Source organism: Silene latifolia, chromosome X, assembly GCF_048544455.1.
Source record: "Silene latifolia isolate original U9 population chromosome X, ASM4854445v1, whole genome shotgun sequence".
NCBI classification, from domain to species: domain Eukaryota; kingdom Viridiplantae; phylum Streptophyta; class Magnoliopsida; order Caryophyllales; family Caryophyllaceae; genus Silene; species Silene latifolia.
This window is the reverse complement of record NC_133537.1, coordinates 285134902-285140901: the sequence shown is the minus strand read 5'-3', so window position 1 is coordinate 285140901 and position 6000 is coordinate 285134902. Positions and strand designations below refer to the sequence as shown.

General features: G+C 36.8%; 1 non-coding gene across 1 annotated transcript; it reads right to left on the bottom strand.

Moving 5' to 3' along the window:
- Positions 1 to 4109: 4109 nt before the first annotated feature.
- LOC141624316 (small nucleolar RNA R71) lies at positions 4110 to 4216 on the bottom strand. The gene has a single exon (XR_012534123.1). It is a non-coding gene; the product is annotated as a small nucleolar RNA R71 (small nucleolar RNA).
- Positions 4217 to 6000: the final 1784 nt, after the last annotated feature.

Genomic DNA, 6000 nt, shown 5'->3' with positions numbered 1-6000 from the left:
TTAACATGCATGGATTAAATTCGTGATATATCATAATAACACAAATTTTACAAGTTTTATATGTTAATCTTATAACTCGGAAAAACTTTTAACCAATTTGCATGCAAACAACCGTGGCTCTTGATACCGATTGAAAGAAATGTAGATTCATATACATATAAACATACTCATATATGTCTAAACTAATTTGTCATAAAATTAAAACGGATTTTATGCATCCAAACAATATAACAAAAGAGAAGAAATCATATCCTTACATAGATGTTTCGGTTTTATGGGGCACAAAAGAAATCTCCTTTTCTTTTGTTCTTGAGCTTTCCTTATGGATGAACAAGATCTAAGTATAAGATCTCTCCCCAAGCTTTATACCCAAGGCTAACTCTTAATCTAATTAATATTATTTGATCTAGTATAATATTAATCTTATGAAAAATTGAACCAAAATATTTGGTATTTTAGCTCTCAAAACCGGTTGAGAGAAGAGGAGAGGAAGAGAAATTATTTTTATCTCTCTAAAAAAAATTATGTTGAGTGAATGAATAATTATCTTACACACACTATGCATATAGTGAAAGATAAAATAAAAATGAAAAAGAACCTTTGTTCTTTCCAAGGGAGAACCGGGTAGGGTGAGGGAATTGGCCTATGCATGGCCTTTGTGCTCTTACACAAAAGGCACTAGGTATGCATGCCTACATTAGATAAATGATGATTAATCCCACTAATCTAAATTAACATAATATGTTAATAATTCCCAATATTTCGGTCCACATTGTATTATGGATTCCATATTATTTTTGTCAAATGTCAATATGTCACATGTCATATGTAACATAAATTGTTTATGTATTTTTAACATATTAAAAATCAACGTATTAATAAAAATACGTCATATACAAAATTGACTTAGTAATTCATAATTACTCGTACCAAAATATTTTACCGTTTATAAATCGCATTTATAATAATTCATTCAAATCCAATTGTTTTTTTTTAAACAATAATTTCATCCGAGTAATAATTTGATTACTCAGACCGTATCTCATTTAATCATATTTCAATTTGATACGTAAATTTTACTTCCAAAATCGTCCGTCAATTTTTCAAGTAATTTAATTAACTCGTAACATTATACGATTAATTAAATGATCAATTAAGAGTATCGCCCTATAGGTATGACCTAGGGGGTCAACTGATCACCACCGTCACACGACAGTAATGTCAAACTCTAGTCAGCCAATCATTACCGATATATGTTGACCAGTTGACAGTAACAATATTACTTCCCAATTGTATTCTTTAAAATGAGATTTAATAATGATATTTAAATCATGTGATCGCACTATTGTTGAGGACACATTTCCCAACAGTTTGAGCATACCAAATAATTAGGGTTCGGGATATTGCTTTCGTTCGTTCTTTTAATCTTTCCGTTACCATTCATCTTCACGGTATTTTCCTCTGCTTATTTTCAGTTTCCTTACTTTATCGTTCATAGTATAGAATTGTTAGTTAGTTTCCCGAAGCCATAATTATCGTTTTGTGCTAGCCTTTTATTCCATCAATTTAAGCATGAATTTAGTAATTAATTTCGTTAAATTCATTGTTGTTATCATTCCTAGTATGAGTAGCTGATGTGACCATAATTAGCGCATATTTAGTCCCCGAATTAGCCTTGTTCCCATGCTTTTTAGTGCATATTTGAGTCATTTATCGTCTTTAGTTCTTTGTTTTGCATATTCTTTGAGGTTTTGTGTCCTTGGTAGGAAAGGAGTGCAAACCTTGCATTTTCATGGCAAAATGAGACTAAATTGATTAAATTCAATGACCAAGCATCAAGGAGAGACAAGATTAGAAGGCCTTTGTACATATTATAGTAGATGAGCAATGTTGAGGAAAGATCCTTGCATCCCCAAGGAAATCCCCAAGGATTTTACGAAGAAAAGGGAAGAAAAGAAGAAGAAACAAGACTGAGGAGCAATCCGTGCGGATTGTCCTGAATCCGTCCGTCCCCAGCACGACAATCCATGCGTCTTCCTTCAAAGACGCCCGGGCAGCAGCTCCAGAAGACGTGCGTCTTCTCCCAAAGATGCCTGGGCAGAGGCTCACGAATCCGGCCGTCCCGTGCCAAAGACGCACGGATTCCAATCTAGCACAAATCTGTTTCTTCAAGCTTCAAAGAAAGAAGCCCTTCCTTCGAAAAATACCGGCGTCTCCCTGCTCAAATCTCAAAAGTGTAATTACTAGTTTAGCCCTTAGTTAACCCTAATGCATCCACCTAATTTCCACTATAAATACCCTATTAGTCTAATTAGAAGTGCATGTTCTTCTTATCAATTATTAGAGTAGTTAATATCAATCAAATCTCTCTTTAGTTTTGTAATCAACAATTAATTAAGTTTTAATACAAGTTTTATTTCCTTAATCTCTCTTTTGTTCATCCTTTATTTTGGGTAATTGAAGATTATTTGGGTTATTATTGGGAGATCGACAACCTCTCAATCAAGCATCAAGTACTTCTTTTATTCTTTGCTTTATTATTGGAATCATTAGTAGGTATAATTTCCTTAATCCATTTTTAATTATTGTAAATTACTTTCATTTATTCATCATGTTTCATTTTGTTGGTATGATTGACAACCTTGCTAGCATGATCAACATGATAATGAGTGAGTAGTGACCTAGCTAGGGTTAATGGGTAATTAGGGGAAACCAACATGGGGAATGATTCATGCTTAAATTAATATGCTTTCATGGTTTATTTGCATGCTTGTTTTGATCTCAACTCATGCACATGTTATGTTTGATGAAATGTGAGCCTATGAATCCTTGCATTTTTTACCCATCACCTATCTTTTCAATGAGACTTGTAAGACATAAACCAACTCGAGTCTCATTAGACCATGCATGTTGTTGAGTAGGGAAGATTAAGTTGACTTGTAGGTGTTGTACAATCTAATCGATTCGGCTCCGGGACCTAAACTTTCCTAGGATTGTAAGATATAACCCAACTCAATCCATCACAACAATAATTGCTTGCTTATAATTTGAGAACATGTTTGTATGATCAATTCCCATGATTCCCCTATGACCCCATGATACCCTAGTGCTTTTTATCAATTGTTTACAACCCTTTCAATTCATCTTGCTTATTTACTTTCATTGCTATTTAGTTTAGTGACCTTCTACATCAACCCAAATTGTGACACCCCTAAAACACCACTAGTTTCAATAGAAATCTCATCTCAATTCCCGTCCCTTGGAATCCGACCTTTACTTGCCTCTCTACTAATTGTAGAGTTGTTTGTGAAGTTATAAATTGTGTTTTGGTTTAGGTGCTTCCAACGACAATTGTTCCGAAAAATAGAATATAGCTCCGACGATTCGACCAAAAAAATGGCGTCGTTGCCGGGGACGGTGTTATCTTGATTTAGATTTTCTTATATTGTTATTAGTTGTGTCTTTCTTTGTCTTGGGGAAGTAAAACTCCTCAAGGTTTGTTCTAATTGTTTTCGAGTTGTTTGATATTTTGTATGTCTAGAAGGTCACAAGGTGATTTGTTACCTTTTGATCGTGAAATTGAAAGAACTTTGACAACCAATAGAAGACTTGCTAGGAGGAATTTGAGAGGTATTAGTGAGGTTGTAGATATTCAACCAACTATTGAGTTCATCAACCCTTTTGCAAGAGAAGGTGAGGAGAACCCAGCACAAAATACCACACAAAATCAACCCACAATGCCTAAGGTTTCATCAGATTCCATACCCACCGAGGAGAACCTACCCAATGGTACTCCCACACCACAACATTTGACCGGAAATTTTATTTCCAAATCCGCCTTTATCCAATTAGTCGAAAGGAGCCAATTTGGGGGAATGCCTAGTGAAGACCCTCATTCTCATATGGAAACCTTTTGTGACTATTGTGATGCGATTTCTCAAACCGGTGTAACTCAAGACCAAATTCGATGGGTCTTATTTCCTTTTTCTCTAATTGGCACCGCGAAACAATGGTTGAAGGGCCTTGATATGGCCACTCTCGGAATTGATTCTTGGAAGAAGTTGGCTCTAGCTTTCTACAAAAAATTCTACCCACCGGAAAAGACTAACATGCTAAGAGCTCAAATTACGGGTTTTAAGCAAAGGGATGAAGAATCTTTGTATGAAGCTTGGGAGCGGTTCAAGAGAATTTGTCGCTCATGTCCTCACCATGGACTTAGCGAGTGGTTCTCGGTACAACAATTTTGGAACGGTCTATATGAAGATTCAAGGAACATTCTCAACATAGGATCAAATGGAATGTTCACCGAAGTTGATGGCAATCAAACTTGGAACAAAATTGAGGAAATGGCGGTCCATAACTCACAATATAGTAGACCTCGCAAGGCTACTAGAGGAGGAAAGCATGAAGTGGACTCCGTTACTCAATTGGGTGCTCAACTTAGTGCTCACATTGACACAATCAATTTGAAGTTTGAAAAAGCTATGGCTAGACTTGAAGAAGTCTCAAAATCACCAAAGCATCATGTTAATGCCATGACGGCATCTTCATCAATCTCAAGTGGGATATGTGAGAATTGTGGAACTTTGGGACATGACCAACGTGAATGTAGGGGAACAAATGAACAAGTGAATGCTTTCTAAGCATACAAGAGTAGACCTCGTAAGGCTACTAGAGGAGGAAAGCATGAAGTGGACTCTATTACTCAATTGGGTGCTCAACTTAGTGCTCATATTGATTCCATTAATTTGAAGTTTGAGAAGGCAATGGCTAAGCTTGAAGAAGCCTCCAATTCACCTAAGCAACATGTTAATGCCAGGGTGGCATCTTCATCAATTCCAAGTGGAGTATGTGAGAGTTGTGGAACTTTGGGACATGACCAAAGTGAATGTAGAGGAACAAGTGAACAAGTGAATGCTTTCCAAGCATACAAGAGTGGTACCCCTTATTCCAACTATTACAATGAAAACACCAAATTCCATCCCAACTTCTCATACAAAAGTCAAAATGTTCAAAATCCTCAAACAACATACACCCCACCTCCAATGAGAAACAAAGCTCAAAGACCCTTTTACAACCAAAACCAAGGTTACAAAAATCAAAATCCATACAATCAACAAAATGACCAAGGTTTTGATGTTCAAAAAGCGGTCCTCCAAATGCAAAAGAATCAACAAGAATTTTTCACTCAAATGAAAAAAGATAGTCAAGCAAAGGAAACCACCATCAACAACATTCTAGCTCACACCAAGATGTTGGAAACCCAATTGACTCAACTAGCATCTTCAAGCTCACAAAGGCAAAAAGGGGCAATTACCACCTCAAAGTAATCCCCCTAGACATGAAACGGTTAGTGCCATTCACTTGAGAAGTGGTACAAGGTATGAAGCACCGAAGAAGCAAGTTGAGGATGAAGTTGTGGAAGCTAGTGATAAGGAGGAAATTGTGCAAAACTCCAAAGATGGAGAATCATCAAAAGAAGAAATTTCAAAGAAAAATGAAGACAAGGTCAAGGAGAAGGAGCCTATTGTGATTAGACTTCCTTTTCCAAGTCGTCAAGCCAAGCCCAAATTTGATGACCAACGTGGAAATTTTATGGAAATTGTGAAGAATTTGGAAGTATCAATTCCTTTCACGGAATTAATCAATCACGTGCCGGCCTATGCGAAATACATGAAAGACATCCTCACAAAGAAGAAGTCGATCCGGAAGCTTGAGACTATCGCCTTCACTAAGGTGAGTAGTGCAATACTTCAAGGGAGTTCACCTCCAAAACTCAATGATCTGGGAAGCTTCTCGATACCGTGTACCATTGGCGACACCACGATCAACAAAGCCTTGTGTGATCTAGGGGCTAGTGTGAGTGTTATGCCGTACTCGGTGAGTAAAAGGTTGGGGATGGGAGAGCTTAAATGCACCAATATCACACTCCAAATGGCCGATAGATCGACGAAGACACCATTAGGGATATGGGAAGATGTTCCCGTAGGAATTGGGAAG